At 36.2% G+C, this 16,621-nt stretch overlaps 1 long non-coding RNA gene across 1 annotated transcript; it reads left to right on the top strand.

The window, feature by feature from the left end:
* The first annotated feature begins 237 nt into the window (after positions 1-237).
* On the top strand, positions 238-13,315 carry LOC102493837 (uncharacterized). Its single transcript, XR_335440.1, has 3 exons — positions 238-336; positions 12,401-12,501; positions 13,108-13,315. It is a non-coding gene; the product is annotated as an uncharacterized LOC102493837 (long non-coding RNA).
* The last annotated feature ends 3,306 nt before the right edge of the window (positions 13,316-16,621 follow it).

Raw genomic sequence — 16,621 nt, 5'->3', positions numbered from 1 at the left:
AACATAACAGATTCTGGAGTCAAAAAGATGATATCGAATAACAGCTTCATCACATAATATCTGGATAACTATGGGTGAGTTACTTCTCAAATTATTATTAAGTCTTAATTTATTAATTTGTAAAATGAGAGGAATAACACACATTTTATAGGATCAAATGAAGAATGTTAGCAAACTGTTTCACAGAATTCCTGGTATTCAGTTAGTATTCTTTTCCCCTTTCTTCCAGCCATCACCACCAGATTGCTTCTAAGGCTAATAATTGGCAAAGCAGGAGTAAGAGAAGATAGCAAATGAGATGCTGGAAAACCTAATAAGAGAAATCTCAGGCTGGAGGTACAAATACATTATCCAAGAGATTCACTCTTTGGGTTCTTTGTATAAAATCCTTTCCCTAGAATAATTAAAATATGATGGTAATATGATTAAATATTTAGCTAAAAAAGAAAATCCCTTTTCTCATCTGGAGGTGATTACAAGGAAGCAGGCTGGTGTGGTTTTCATTTAAAATGTAAATGTTGGTTTAAGTGTGCGAGACTGTCTCAAAGTCTAATAAGAAAGAAAAATCAGGTTGGGGCGTTAAGAACATTTAACCTTAGGCACCAAGACATTTGAATAATAGCTAACATTTTTATAGCATTTGCTCTGTAGCTTTAGATTATGGACTCTATACATATCAGCTTCTTTAATCCCCACAATGAAGTGACAGGCACTAATATTATCCTCATTTTGCAGAAGTGTGTGGGAACTACAATGAGTCAGTAGCAGAACCAGGATCTGAATCCAGTTCATCTGGCTATCGTTTGCAGTGTGCTTCCTGAGTTCTCCAGTACTTATCTGTTTCCTGACTCTCACCCTATCTCCATATTTCAATGGGAGAAAAAGTGAGCAATGCTTCAAACCTGGCCTACAGAAGTCCTAAATCGCTAAGCCTATAATGCCCATCGGATGACACGAACAAGTGCAGGCCATAAAAGGAGATCTATAGATAGAATGCCATGTAAAGGGTGCCGTCACCACTCAGCTCCAATTAATTTTTGAATGAAAGGAATTTAGTTTGTTCAACATTTAGTAAACATGGCCTAAACACAAATCCAGTGTCAGACATTCTCCTTGGCACTGGAACTACTGTGGCTAAGAAAATAAAACCTCCGTATTGTGGGTTGAATAGTGTCTCCCTCCCCCCAAAATGTATGTCCACTCAGAGCATCAGAATGTGACCTTTTCTTGGAAATAGGGTCTTTGCAGATATAATTAAGCATAGAGATAAGGCCTTAAATCCATCAAGAATACGATTTAAGGAGACAGAAAAGGACACACAGGCACAGAGGCAAAGATTGAAGCGATGTGTGTACAAATCAAGGAACATCAAGGATTGCCAGTGACCAGCAGGAGCTGGGAGAGAGGCATGGAAGATCTCAGATTTCATCTGTTCTTCCACCAATGTGCAATGCAGTTACAGGATCCCACGCTGCCTTCAGTTATCCTGTCCCCTATTTTCATCCACTATGCATGTGACAGTTCTCGGTCTCTTTATCCTTCTTGCCCTTGACACTCATTTATAGTCCTGGTTAGTTATTTTCTAGAACATCCCTCAATTTAGGTTTGTCTGATATTTTTCTCAGGAGTAGATTGAGATTATACCATTATTTGAAAAGTTACTTCAAAGGTGCTCTGCCCTTCTGTTTTTCATATAGGAGGTATGCGATGTTGACATGTACTGTTGATGATTTTTAAACTTCATGTCAGGATTCTCCACTGTAAATGTATTATTCCTGAAGTGTAAATACTAAATGTTTAGGGGGGGATTGTATGTAAACATCTTATTTCTGTTTAAACTTTTGTCTACTGATTTTAGCATTCATTAATGAATTTAGGCAAAATATTTTGAAACAGAAGATTTATGAATCAAGACCTTTCCTATTAGACTTTAAATGTACTGTAAAGCTTTTGCGACTAAAGAGGTATGAAAATAAACAAATAAAGAAGTAATAAGCTCTTAAGAAGAGTGAGCTTATTTAAAGACCCATGCATATATCCAAGTATGGATATATAAACAGTGGGGAAAATGAATTATTGAATGAACAATGTGGAAATAATTAGCTAATTATCTGGAGGATAGTAAAGATAGGTCTCTATTTTAAGTACGAACAAACATAAATTCCAAATAGATAAATATAAAATTTAATCTACTGGTCAGAAGAAACTATAGGAGAATAATTATATTTCCCTATGGAAAGGGGAAATCTTTGCTAAGCATGACTCAAAGTAGGAAGTTTTCAAGAGTGCTGGAAATACTAAAAACTAGGAAAACATGTCAACCTACAAAATCATGGTTAAATCAATGATAGCAAATCCCACAAAGGGATAACTATACAGCTTTTATAAAGAACGTGAATGCTCAATGAGTGCTGACATCCGGGAACCATATTTTAGTTAAAGCAAAAGTAAAATCAGAAAGGGAAAAGATACACCAAAATCTCATAAAAAGACTAATTTCATTAATGCCCACAGAAAACAAAAAATAAATGAGAATGCAAAATAACTGTATGTATAGGTTAGACTCTTTTGCTAAATTATTCTACCCACTAGTTTTATTCTATGGAAATAATAAAGATATAACCAATTTTTTATATAGGGATTTTCATAAAAGTGTCACCCAAAATAAAATAGCCAATATTTGGAGAACTTTTAAGTAAAAAGAAAAGTATTTATGTAATGTGAAATAAAAAAAAGAGAAACAAATGAAAGAGTTTTTATGTGTAGTACAATATCAACTTAGTATAAATGTATAGATAAAGAAGAAACAATTTTCTTTATGCTTTAAAAAGTTTAATTCCTTTGGATCAGAAATTCTATGCCCAGTAATCTATACTTTCCATTCAAATTATAGACAAAGCTCATACAGCAAGATTTTTGCTGAAACATTGTGATAGTCAAGACACTGAAAACTAATTGACCAGAAATTCAGGAACTGTTAAGCTAAAATTTGGCATAATCAGATGATGAATTATTTTATAGTTATTTAAAATAATGTTGAAAAAGAAGATTTTGATTTTTCAATCATCAACAGTTCTCATTTTTGTGTCTACTAATTTTTATTTCCCTGATCCCCTCCCTCCCACTCCCTATTATCCGCCCCTCATTATCCACCCTGTTCTATACTGTCTCTAGTGTCTACAGTTGTCCTTCCTGGTATTATACCTTCCAATCTTTCAGTTTCTGCTATAAAGTGTAGACATTTGATATATATTAATCAGGGACAAACAATGCGTGTCTTTCATAGTCTGACTTGCTTTGCTTAACATTAAATCATCTATATTTGTCCACTTTATATCAGAGTCTCATTGTTTTTTATGGCTGAATAGTATTCCATAAAGTACATGTGCCACATTTTAGTGACATGCAAAGATACCTATGGTGCCACATAAAGTTAAAGAACATGAAATAGAAAAACATCTGATCTTAACTATAAAATATAGCATAGAAGAAATTCATGAAGAAAGTACAATAAAATGTAATAGTTGCTTCTCTTTGTGGTGTTCTTAACCCTTTTTTAAAAAATACTTTTCTTGGTATTTTTAAAAAAATTTCTGCTATGAGTGTGTGTTAATCTTAATGTCAGAAAACAATATTTGTTTTAAAAAGAAGAAAAGGCACTAAGAGTAGGGTATTTTCAGGTGTATATTCTATCCAATGTTACTAGTGGTCTCTAACATCAAGATAGTAAAAATTGGCCTTTTAAATTTACAATGGCCCATAGATCTGAGAGAATTTGAGGGGCAGACCTTTAACTGTTGATTTTACTTTAGCCCAGGGAGGACAAGCACAGTAAAAATTATGTTAGCAATAGAAGGATAATTGGTGCCTTGAGGTCTGCACTGTGGTATTTTGTAAGAAAAAATTGTGATAATGATATCTTTGAGTCAGTAAGACACAGACCTCTGGGTGTGAATAAAAACCTATAAGAAATCTGTGTTCAGAAACTAAAAGACAAGGAAAAAAAAAACCACGGCTATTCAATGAGGGTGAGAATAAGGGTTTGGTTTGTGTATGTGTTTACTTCATTTTCAATCTGATTAAAAGAGATGTTTACAAAATGACTATAGAAAGAGACAATTCTAGAATTTCTTAACAGCAAGCATCCTTTTTTTTTCAGGGAGGGAGTGTTTGGCCATAGGGTGCATGCACTCCTTGGAGAGAGACAGAGAGACAGTGAGAAAGAGTGAAAAATTGCAAAGGGGATGGTTATACCACGATCCATTTTTCTCCTGAGATTTTGAGCACACACACCCAGCACAATTTTCAAACTGCCAGTATTTGAACCATGGTTGGCCATGTGGGAGTCCAGCATCTTAATCACCATGCAACTTGCTGGCTCCATAGTAAGCACTTTTTATTCATATCAATGCTTACTTTTTAATCATTAAGACTGTTGATAAGAACTGAATGGAACAGGGACCATTAGGGTGTGGAGAAGCAGTGTCAAATTGTAGATCCTCAGAAATGAAGGTGGTGGAAGTCAGTAGGATGAGATGTATCAGCTCTTGGTTTATAGATATTTCTTTGAGAAGTGAGCTCAAAGGATTTTCCAAGTTAGATTTATTCTTGAGATACTAGGACTAGTGAACAGAAGCTACAAAGAGTCAGGTATTCCAGTTCAGTATAAAAGTAACTTTTTTCAATGTACTGTTTTCTTGCTGGAATAAATCATTTTGTATCCTCTAAAGATATACGATACCTACATGAAATAAAAGGGGAATAGTATTTGGATTACCTTCTGTGCTATTGACTCAAACCACTATTGAACCCAATTAGGGATCACGCCATTGCAATTGTGTTGATTAAGCTCCTGTACCATTAGTATCTGGCCATCCAATCTTTCCATGTATTCCAGTCTAGCTAATGGTATCACCATATCCTACTCAGTTGTCTCAGTTGGTAATCCTAGGGTCATATTAACTTTATTTTACCTTCTCATATTGTCAAATTCTATATATTTATGTTATCACCAAATTCATATGTTGAAATATACCTGCCCTCAAGATGATGGAATTAGGAGATGAGGCCCTTGGGATATGGCTAAATCATGGGATGGAGCCCTCAAGAGTGGAATTAGTACCATTATATGAGAGACTACAGAGATCTATGTAACTTCTTCTACTATGTAAGGGCATAGCAAGAAGACTCCCTCTATGAACCAGAAATTTGGCCCTTATTAGAAACAAAATCTGTCCATGCTTTGATCTTGGACTTCCAACTTCCAGAACAGTGAAAAAATAAATGTGTTTTTATCCACTTACCTTATGGTATTTTATTATAGCATCCTGTATGGATTAAGACACATGCCAAATTTGTCTTTGTTTGGTTTTGGTCAACCTGGCTATAATGTGTCTTGGAGAAGATCTTGGGTTGATTCTATTTGGGGTCCATTGTATTTCTTGGGACTGGATCTTTGAAAGCCTCTCTAGGTTTGGGAAGTTTTCTTGCAGGATTTCATGGAATGGATTATCAATGCCCTTATTGGCAAGAGAGAAACATCAAGTTACCTACAAAGGATATCCCACCAGGCTAACAGTGTACCTCTCATCGGAAACAATGCAAGCAAGGAAAGAATTGGAAAATATAATCAAAGTGTTAAGGGAAAGGCAATTTCAACCAAGAATATTGTACCCAGCAAGATTATCCTTCATATGGGGAGAAGAGACAAGGGCATTCTCAGTTAAACAAAACCTGAAGGAATTTGCCAACCCCAGACCAGCTCTTCAAGAAGTTCTGAGAAAGGTGTTATACCGGGCAAACTAAATACAGACACACAGAAATAAGAGTTCAAAAACAACTAAGAAAATGGTCAACTTAATGGTAGGGACAAGTCTGGAGCTGAATATTATATTCCAGAATTTAATCAGGAAGATCGGACCACCACAGAAGATAGATTAAGTACATGAAACTGAATTGGTGAAATAGAATCGTATGACTTTTCACTAAAACATGACTGATTTTCTTCTAGGCTTGTTTTCTGCATTTAAGGATTTTTGTCTTGTCTTAAGCTGCCAATAGGTTCATGTACCTAGTATTTGAGCAGAATCTTAACCTGTTTCCTGGCTTTAAGTTTTAAGCAAAGTTCTCTTAGCATTTCTTTGATTTTGATTTATTAAAGTTAAAACTGCTTTTCTTGAAATTAAATTTTATATTAAAAATACCTGTTTAATGACTGCAGTAAGCTATATAGCATCAGCTAGGTGCTAATTTATAGTGTATTCATTCTACTAAGAGCTTCACGCCTAAAGTTGGACATGTATTCACAGATCCATGCTGGATCTCACAAGGCTGACTACACAGTTCAACTCTCAGACAAGGTGGCTTGTGGAATGCACCAGGAACGTGTGTGTGTGCTCAAAATCCTGACGGGAAGGAGAAATGGAGGAAAAGGGACTGCGACATGACCATCTCCATGGAAGTGCTTTCTCACTTTCTGTCTTAGTCTGACAAACTACAAAAGGAAGGAAAGAAGGAAGGAAGGAAAAAGGCAGACAAACTACAAGTCTGTAACTTTCTGACACCATGAGGCACTAAGGTTGCAAGGCAACCAACTGGCTCCAAAGGGAGAAACAGGTGCTAGCAATGAGAGAGGGATGCTAGCACTACCTGAACCAGGAAAGGTGCAATTGGACACTAGAAAGAAACTGTGAAGCTCCTGGAGAGCTACAGAAACTAGAGATTCTGCATTTTTGTCAGGGTTTTTCTCCATGAACCCTACTTGGTCCTCATAGAATAATGGGAGAGAGTCCATCTACCTTTCTTCTCCCCCACATCTTGTACCAACAAGATTTCAAGAATCTCTTAGGATAATTTCTGTTTAAATGGCTAATGATTGATCTCTCTCTCTCTCTTTCTCTCCATATATATTCTCATTTCCCAGAAGGGTAGGTCTGCAGAGCTTCTCATACTTCCATCCTGATGGAACTTTTAATGAGTTTTGATGAAAATTAAGTTACATTTGATCAGATGCCAAAGTGTAAATAAAGAACCATCTATCCTATACAGAGTTGAGTAAAGTCAGGAAGTCAGAGTCAGAGGTATTTGTGAAAATTTAAGTTTCTTAGGGGGCTAGCAGATGGCATAGCAGTTATGTTGCTGGACTTCCACATGACCATCTGTGGTTCAAGTCCTGGATGGATCTGGTGGCTTAAAACTCACACCAGTCATGTGTACATGCATGCCCAGGATCCTAAGAGGAGAATGAGGAGAAGGGATTGCAGCATGGCTATTCCCAGTGGGGGTGGGGTGGGGTGATTTCTCATTTTCCCTCTCACTGTATCTGTCTTTCTCTCTCTGGTGACTGCACATACCCTAAGTCAAAAATCTTTTTAAAAGTATATATGTACGTGTATATCCTTGGGAATTCATGGAAATCTTGGTATAGCATTAGAGTCTTCAGGATATGAAATAGGTATGGGTAAGAAAAACCAATTTCACCTCATTTCTGCTTGAGTTTCAGTAAAGAAAAAATCATTGGTTCATTGACTTTGAGATATCAGTCATTACTTTGAAGGCATATTCCACAAAGAATATGCCAGAAAGATAGTTAACCATACCTCTGTACAACTCTCAGAAGTTGTACAACTTTTCCCCTTAGAACACAAAAAGAGGGCCCCAATGAATTGGGCAGTTGGTGTTTATCTCTGATTTTGGCAAGGAATGAAATGTTACACAGCCCAGAAAGAATTGCCCATTTGACTTAATTTCTGTGTTTTAAAATCCTTCAGAAAAGCTTGAGCACAATCTTATTTCTCATATTAAAAAGCAACATTCCCAATCTACATCCTGTTATCAAACAATTCTGCTTCGGACAAGAGGTTAATAATTCCATCTTGTGGTGGCTTCAGTTTCAGCAAGACTGATTTATAGGAGTGAAATTGACACTTTCAGAGAGCTAGTAAAAACTCTTGGGAAAAAGAAGGCAAAGACCTAATTTCTTTGTTCACAATTCTGTGATTTTGGTGGAGCTCTGTGGCTGTTCATGCTATTGTGTTATGTTATCAATTGTTGGGCTATATTATTAAACTAAACTCAGCTCTTGGAAGACCAAATGTTCCTTAGCAGTAGAAGCCTATATGGAAAACATTGTTAGAATTTTAACAATGGAAGAGCTTGGAGAAACTTCTAGATTCAATGTTTTCAACTTATGTTTTGTGGAGCCCAAAGGTTTTTAAGAGAGATTGAGGCATGAGGAGAAAAAGAGGGAAACTAAGGGAACAGGTCTCTAAGCCATCCACTGAAACCTCTCACCCCTTCAAGCAGAGCCAGTTCTATTTGTTTTACATTTGGGTCAGATTACATGTGAAATTTAGGTTTAGTAAAAATTAATATTTTTCTGCCTTAAAAAAAAAGCACCAAAGTTGGCAACTATCATTCCAGTTCAGAGGTCGACAGATTTTTTTTTTTTTGAAAGTTCTATAAAGAATTTTGTAACTGTTTTAGAGTGTGGGGCCATATACGTTATTTGTCACATGATCCTCTTTGTTTTGTTTTGTTTCTATGTTTTTATAATCTTTTAAAAAGTAAAAACATTTGTCAGTTTACAGCTGCATACAAATAGAGCTGAGGACTGATTTAGTTTGACTATCTCATTTTATTGATGGTTAAACTGTAGCCTGAAGGAAAAAAACATCCCTTCTAAGGTCACAAAATAAGCAAATGACTGAGGTAGTCAAGGTTCCCTGAACTTTGTACAGGGAAAACTCGACGGCTACGTAATTTTTTTGTTTCCTAACAAGGTCTTCTGCTCCATCCCTCACGCTCCCAACATGTTTTGAGATCTGTTTACTGTAACCACAAAACTTTTTTAATTTCTCTGCTACAAAATTAGTAGCCACAGCACACTAAGCATGTCTCCATTCAGGGAAATATATGCATATATGGATATTTTCTCAAAGTAGCTTTGTTTTATCCATTCTACTCTCTCAATCTGGGACCAGAGAGCACTGTGATATCCTGGGAAGATAACCTAATCACTAAATGCCAGACTTGTGACCTACAGAACTGTGAGCTATAATAAATGAGTATTACTTTAAGCTACTATGTTTGTGCTCATTTATTGTGTGACAATATAATATAAATACAACACTTCTCCTTGTTCCATTGTAAAGTAGGAACTCTTATTTGCCTGATTTAGTGGCACAAGGGATCAAAACGGCCAAGAGGCAGCCTCAGTTTCTCACTGTATAGAGTCATTATTGTACACAATGGGAGAATAATCTACGAGGAGTCCTCAAGAAATTCATGGAAATGTGTACTGTGAAAAAATAGGCATAGATTTAAAAATTTTTTGCACCAAAATGAATTCATACTTTATATTTTCCCATAAAATCTTTAAAGTGTTCTTGTATATCTTGGGCATTAAAAATTTGAATGGTGGGGCCAACATGTGGCAGTTAAGGCACTGGATTCCTATATGACCAACAGTGTGACAGTGGTTTGAGTCCTGGACCTCTGGGAGCTTGCTTTCTCACTCTCCTTTTCTCTCTAGCTCTGTTTCCTCTCTGCTCAAACGGAATAATAATAATAATAATAATAGAAATAATTCTTTAAAAAAAGAAGGAAATTCAAACCAAAAGAAGTCAAAGTTTTCAAATTTTGCTATTTTTTTTTTTTTGCTATTGAATTTTCAGGTGAGAGAAACTGCTCCGATTTGTCTCTTTCAATTCCTGAATTTGTGTATTTTGACCATTCATTAAACAGTATCATATAGGGAACGATAAATCAGCAACTAACCCATCTTGGAGGACATTACTCCAACCCTGCAAAGTGTTGGCATCTAAATGGTGTCATAACTATACTTCTATGTCTTCAGTGAACATACAAAACCATTTTATTTTATATATATATACACATTCCTATTAGTGGCATGTGGATGTCTAGGTAAGGTAGGCATTTACTTTGCGATAATGCCAAATAGCCCAGTGTTTACACTTGCAGCAAACAGAGTTCTAGTTGCCCCACATCTTCGTCAATACCTGACATTGTCTGTCTTTTTAACTTTTGCCATTCTTACAGGTATGTAGTAATATATCTCTTTGTACTTTAATGTACATTTTTCTGATAACTAGAAAATTGAGTACTTTCACTTTTTTCTTTCTTTTTTTTTTTTTAGAGGGAGATTTTTGCTATAGGGTGCATGTGTTTGCCAGAGAGACAGAGACAGAAAGCAAGAAATCACCCTCTAGAGAGATAGACAGACCTCAATCCCTTCTCTAGTTTCTTCTCAGCATTTTGTACATACATGTGCCTGGTGTGAGTTTTAAGTTGCTGGGTCCAGGACTCTAATCATGGTCGACTACATGGGAGTCCAGCAACATTACCATTACACTGGTCCCAAATACTTTCACTTTTGACCACTTAGATTTCCCCTTTTGGAGAAATACTTGTTGAAGACTTTTGTCCTTTTTAATCAGATTGTCTGTTTCTTTTTATTTCCTATCACTGTGTGAGAGTTATTTATACATTGTGAATTCTAAGTCTTATAGGGTTTATTTTTATGAATATTTTCTCCCAATCTATAATATGTCTTTTAGCTCTCTTAATGATGTTTTAATGAATATAAATTCTTAAGTTTGAAGAATTCCAATTTCTCACTATTCTCTTTCATATTTTATTTTGTGTTTTGATTTTGAAAAATTTCCCCTCTCCAAGATAATGAAGATTTTTTTAAATGTTTTATATAGAAGATTACTTGGTTTACCTTTCAAATTTAGGTCTACTAGTCACTTTAATTTTTAAGAACAGTGTAAAGTAAGGGAACATTTCACTTTTTTTCATACAAAAATCTACTGACCCAGATAAGGTGTCTTCTGTTAATACTTCTGTTTAAAGTTGTACAGGAAGTCCTACCCAGCACAGAAAAGCAAAATCAATAAGTAAATATAGATATAAGATCAGAAAGTAAGAAGTAAAATTATTTAATTAACATATGACACTTTTGTATAAGTAGAAAATACAAAGAATCTACAAACAAAAATATTCAAATTAATATGTGAATCAGCATGGTTATTGGATAGAAGTTCAACAAAAAATTGCATTTCCACATACTAGCAGCAAACAGTTAGAATATAAACTTTTAAAATATTATCATTTGCAATAGCATCAGAATTATCAAATACTAAAGAATAAACCTTAGAAAAGATATGCAAAATTTCACAATAATAACTACAAAATTGCCAAAAGAAATTAAAGACACTTATATAATTGTGGAGATATACCATGGTCATACACTAAAAAACGCAATAATTTTAAGATTTCAGTTTTCTACAAACTGAGTTACAGGTTTCATACAATCCCAATAAAAATTCAACACTTGACAATTGATTGTAAAATTTATAGAGAAATACAAAGAGCCAAGGGAAGTCAAAATAATCTTGAGAAAGAACAAAATTGGAACATTTGTATGATTGAATATCAAGAGTTACTCTATCTTCAGTGCTGTGACAGTGTATTTTGGTACAAGAATAGACAAATCGAACAATGGAACAGACTTGCGTGTCCAGAAATAAACCCACACATGCACAATTGCTTGATATATGATAAGGTGCTACTGTAATTCAGTAAGGAAAAGAATGTTCTTTTCAATAAATGTTGCTTAGATCAATTGAATATCCTTATGAAAATAAATCACAGTCTCTAATTTAAAAAAATATTTTCTCATATGTGAAATCTAAAAAAGTTGAACTCATAAGAACAGAGTAGAAGAGTGATTAACAGATGCCAGAGGGTGAGAGAAATGGGGAGCTGTTGGTCAAAGGATACAAACTTGCAGTGATAAGATGAATAAATTCTGGAGACATAACGTGCCAAATGGCTACTACAGTTGATCTGGCCACTGGAAGATGTAAGTTGCCTCTAAAATTTTGAGTCAGAACACACTACAGTCTATCACTGACTATCCTGTATGCTGTCCATGAGAGGGAGATGTTAGTTATGTTGTACCTGGATAGGGATGGTAAAACTGTCAACTTCCTGATTCACATCCCAACACCTTTATCATTTCACTTTACATCATCCCAGTTTCCAATTGCTAATGTCTGCATCTTTTGTTCTGAATTCTCTTTCTACTGGGACCTAGCTTTTTTCTTGCATAGAGGGTGCAAAGCCCCCAACCCCTGCTCTGGGATAATGCTACAATCTATGATTGCAGGGAATATAATCATGCTCCACTTTCTTCTCCCTTGAGGAGTAATTCTGAGGCATATTTTACAATGGCTCCCCAAATTTTACCACTGGGATTAAGCTCCAATTTCCTACGGGTGATAATGCATCCTTTATTGGATCCTGTCTTTACCTATCATACTTTCACACTCACTTAGTAATTTTTCCTTACCTTCCACTTGAATTCTTTTCTCAGATGTGACTCTGGAAGAACTTTGAACCAGAAGTGCCCTTAGAAAGCAGATCATTGGAATGAGAGTCTAGAACTGGCCATTTGGCAGCCAAATTACTACTAAGGTAAAATATAAGATCAAAGGCATTGGACTACAAAGAAATTAGGTTATAAACCTACAAAATGAGTACAAAATGTATCACATGAACCTATATTTTTTTCTCTTCTATGGTTTTTATTACACATACAGAGGCTTATGCTTTGTGTCAAGGCCAATGTGAGAATAGCCATTGCATAGAAGGCACTGAACAAGAAGCTGGGTAGATGAGATACTCAGTAGAGGTCATCCCACCTGTGTTCTTGGTCACTGGATGGCTTGTATAATGTGTCCATGATCTACATAACTATGATGATAAAGATGAAGGCTTTGTACGGGCACAAAAGAATGAAACACCTCTCCCTAAACGTGACTTAACTATTAACACTGATTAATGTCCCAACTGTTATCAAACAAGACTGCTACTGAGCCCTGGATATGTGGAATCAATCCTGAAGTATACCAATTAAGGATATTGAAAATGTTGAGCCACATCCACCTAGCTATTAGTGTTCCTTGAAATTCGCATATATTTTTAAAATTAATTTATTCACTTCTCTCATGAAAGAGAGAGAAGCATTCTTAAAGAATCTAATGTTGTGATCCCTCTGCCTGTCTTCCTTATTGCCTTCAGCATTATAGAGTGTTCTTCTGTCAATGTATCACTACAGCTGGGCCAAATTTTATATCTTGAAGCTTCTTCTCCAGAGTGATGGTATTAAGAGGTGAGGCCTTTAAGAGTTATTAAGTAATGAAGGCTGTTATCATGAATGAAATTAATGCTTTGGGAAAAAGGACCCTGGAGAGCTATCTAATTTCTTTCACCGTTTGAAGACACAGCAAGAAGGCATGCGCATGAGGAATGGGCCCTCACCTAATACCAAATTTGTAGGCACCTTGTTCTTTGAGTTTCTAGACTCCAGAACTGTGAGAAATAAAAATCTGTTCTTTATGAGCCATAAAGTATATGGTATTTTTGTTATACAAATCCAAATGGACTAAGACATACTTTCGTGGGAGTAATTTATCTTTACTAATTTTTTTTTTTTTGGAGAGGTTTTTTGCTATAGGGTGCATGTGCTTGCCAGACAGACAGAGACAGAGAGATAGAAAGTGAGAAATTATCCCCCCTGGGCGGGGGGATGGACACGCCGCAATGCCTTCTCCTCCATTCTCCTCTCAGGATCTTGAGCACGCACGCACACGTGCCTGGCATGAGTTTTAAGCCACCAGGTCTGGGACATGAACCGCGGTAGACTACGTGAGAGTCCAGTGACATAGCCATTACGCTAACTGCTGGTCCCAATTTTTACTAAATTGACATCTATCCCAAGTTGAAATTTTTTTCCCTGTGCACAGTCATTGGTCTAGTACCCCTCTCCAAAGGCTCATTCCTTTGTTTTTGTCATGGGCTCTTACGCTGACTTTAATTGAGAGACTCATCTTATAGCGAAGAGTGTTATGAGGGCATTTGTTCATGAAATTCATTGAACCTACTATAAACCATATGGATAAGAAGCTTCTGACCTGATAAAAATTGATGTTTTTCTAAAAGCATTAAGGTTTGGATATTGTCTTTTCAGATATGCTATAGTTTTTTAATTAATGGCCATTTTGCAGTCCTGAGAACCCTATGTCAGATAGTTAGATGGGTCCAGACATCAAAGGGAGAAAGCAGAAGTAACTCTTCTCACCTTCACTCCTAGTCATTTATGGGGGTAATTTGTGTTCCCTGACTGCACAAGTTTAGACTCTGACAGCTAAACTTTCTGGTTCCAGGGAAGGAGAAATGCTTCAACAAGAACATACAGTGAGAGTTTCACTAATTCTAAAAGGGCGTCTCTTGCTTGGTTTGTTTTAAGTTCCTTGTGTCAGTATATCAACAGGCAAATAATAAATTACTATGCTAGCAAAGATAGTTAACCTTGATTATTGTGAGGATATTAAGTTGCTATTGCATAAAGGAACCAGGAAGGGTAATATCTACAGATCAAGAGTCTCATTGGGACACCTGTGGGTACTTCCATGTGTAGTGGAAATCATACCCATATACTGCAACAGCTATGACTGGTCAAACGTACAACCAGGAGTTAGTCATCTCTGAGATGAAGGTCTAGTTACCCTTCCAGGAAAACAATATAAATGAGAATAAGTTTTGGATCAGGGTAAGGGGAAATCTAAAACAGTTGGTAATAGATAAAGATAATAAATATCACTAGGATATGAGGAATATAAGAGGAAAACTGTATGGGAGGCTTTTGGCATGCAAACCCCTCTCACATTTATCCCATGTACAACATAGAGCTATATTTCTTTTCTTATAGTCTTTTTATTATTGCAAGAGCTTGGCTTCCTTTCTGCAGTACAACCTATGAGTGTCATGAAATAATGCCCCTTAGAAATTCCCAACCAATGGCTGGTGGAAGTCGGGGTATAAATATCTCAGCTTCTTCACACTGTGTGTAGGATAACCAGGAAGCAGGCATTTTACACTACTTCTCAAAGTTTGACCAGCTCATTTAAGTGTCAGTTGCCTGCAGATGTAGCTGGCTTGACTCTAACTTTCATTTGCTGTTTTCTCTCCCTTTTTCATGTTCTTATTTCTCTACTTGAAATTACCTGTATGAGAATTATTTTCTCAGGATCTTCTTTTGGGGAACCAAAACAAAAATTGGAGAAAGAGAGACAGGTTATAATTGGTTGTGTTTCAGACACTGTCTCAGGTAAAATTGAGAACCATATTTGGTGTCCACTCCATACATTAAATGAGAACTTCATGGAAACAGGGAGCTTAAAGTGTAGTTCTTCAAATCTATCCCGTCTTATTTTAATACAAGCATTACTAGTAACACATGACTATAAATAGCAACCCCAAATCAAATGCTAAACTGAATGAGATAATGGGACAATAGGTATACAATGAGATTGTCCCAGTCAAATTAGGACTTTGAGTTATTCCACAAACTTATTTGACTGTGAGTATCTTTTGCCATTTGGGCTGATCTTATCATTCCATTTTTGATTTCATATTCCTGTGAACCCCAAGTAACAGATTCTTGGCTGTTTTGTTTTAGCTCTTACATTTGTCCAGTGTTAAAGATGTCTCTTTCTCTCAGTCTTCTGGATGCCAGAATGTCCTGCCATGACCCGAACCTCAACCATATAACTTAGCATCAAACTCTCACAAAGTTTTTAAAATGATCTTGTTAGTAATAATTATCTATTATTATTTTTGTGAAAAACTCAATATCTATTATTATTATTATTTTTTGGAGAGGTTTTTCATTGTTGTTGTTGTTGTTTTTGATATAGGGCACATGCACTCACCAGAAAGACAGAGAGAGACAGAGAGATAGAAAGCAAGAAATCACCCCCCCAGGGGGGATGGTCATGCCTCAATCCCTTATCCTCCATTCTCCTCTCGGGATCTTGGGCATGCATGCACACGCGCCCAGCATGAGTTCAAGTCACTGGGTCCGGGACTTGAACCGTGGATGCCTACATGGGAGTTCAGCGACATAGCCATTATGTTAACTGTCAGTCCCAATACCTGTTATTTTTCTATATAATTTATTTTCTTTTATTTTGATGTCTTTTGTCTATTTCAATTTCCCAGAACTTCAAAAGACCTTGGATATTTCCAATAGTCTAGAGAACATCCCAGTATGATTAGGAAGCAGTCACTTCTGAATAGCGCAGCTTTCAATTCATTGTCAAACCTGAACCTTTTCCAGACTTGACGAACATCCTTGGCTCTGGGGGGTATTGTCATCTCTCAGTAACTCTGGGAAACAGAGTGATGCCCAATTCATACATCTTGAGCTTTTAGCAAATAAGAGAATTTTAACAGAATTCCAAGGTACTTAGTTTGGGTCTTGGAAATTTGTCACTGCCTGTGGGTGGCCTCTTCAGAGGGGTTTGTGTGTGGGGGGGGTGTGTATGTATTCCTCTTCTTTTTTTGGATGGGTACAGCTAAGTTGTGTCTGGTGTACTGAGTCATACAGACAAATACAGTTCTAGCCCCAGACACGTTCCTGGATCATCAACTCTACATAATATCCCTTTCTTAATTACGAAGGGGGCCAAGGTCTACTTAGCAACAGGATATTCACCTCATACTAGAGTTGATTTCTTCATGACGCCTGATG

Source organism: Tupaia chinensis, unplaced genomic scaffold (assembly GCF_000334495.1).
Source record: "Tupaia chinensis unplaced genomic scaffold, TupChi_1.0 Scaffold000416_1, whole genome shotgun sequence".
Classification (NCBI taxonomy): Eukaryota; Metazoa; Chordata; class Mammalia; order Scandentia; family Tupaiidae; genus Tupaia; species Tupaia belangeri.
Note: the sequence above shows the minus strand (reverse complement) of the source record. Positions and strands in the feature narration are given on the sequence as shown.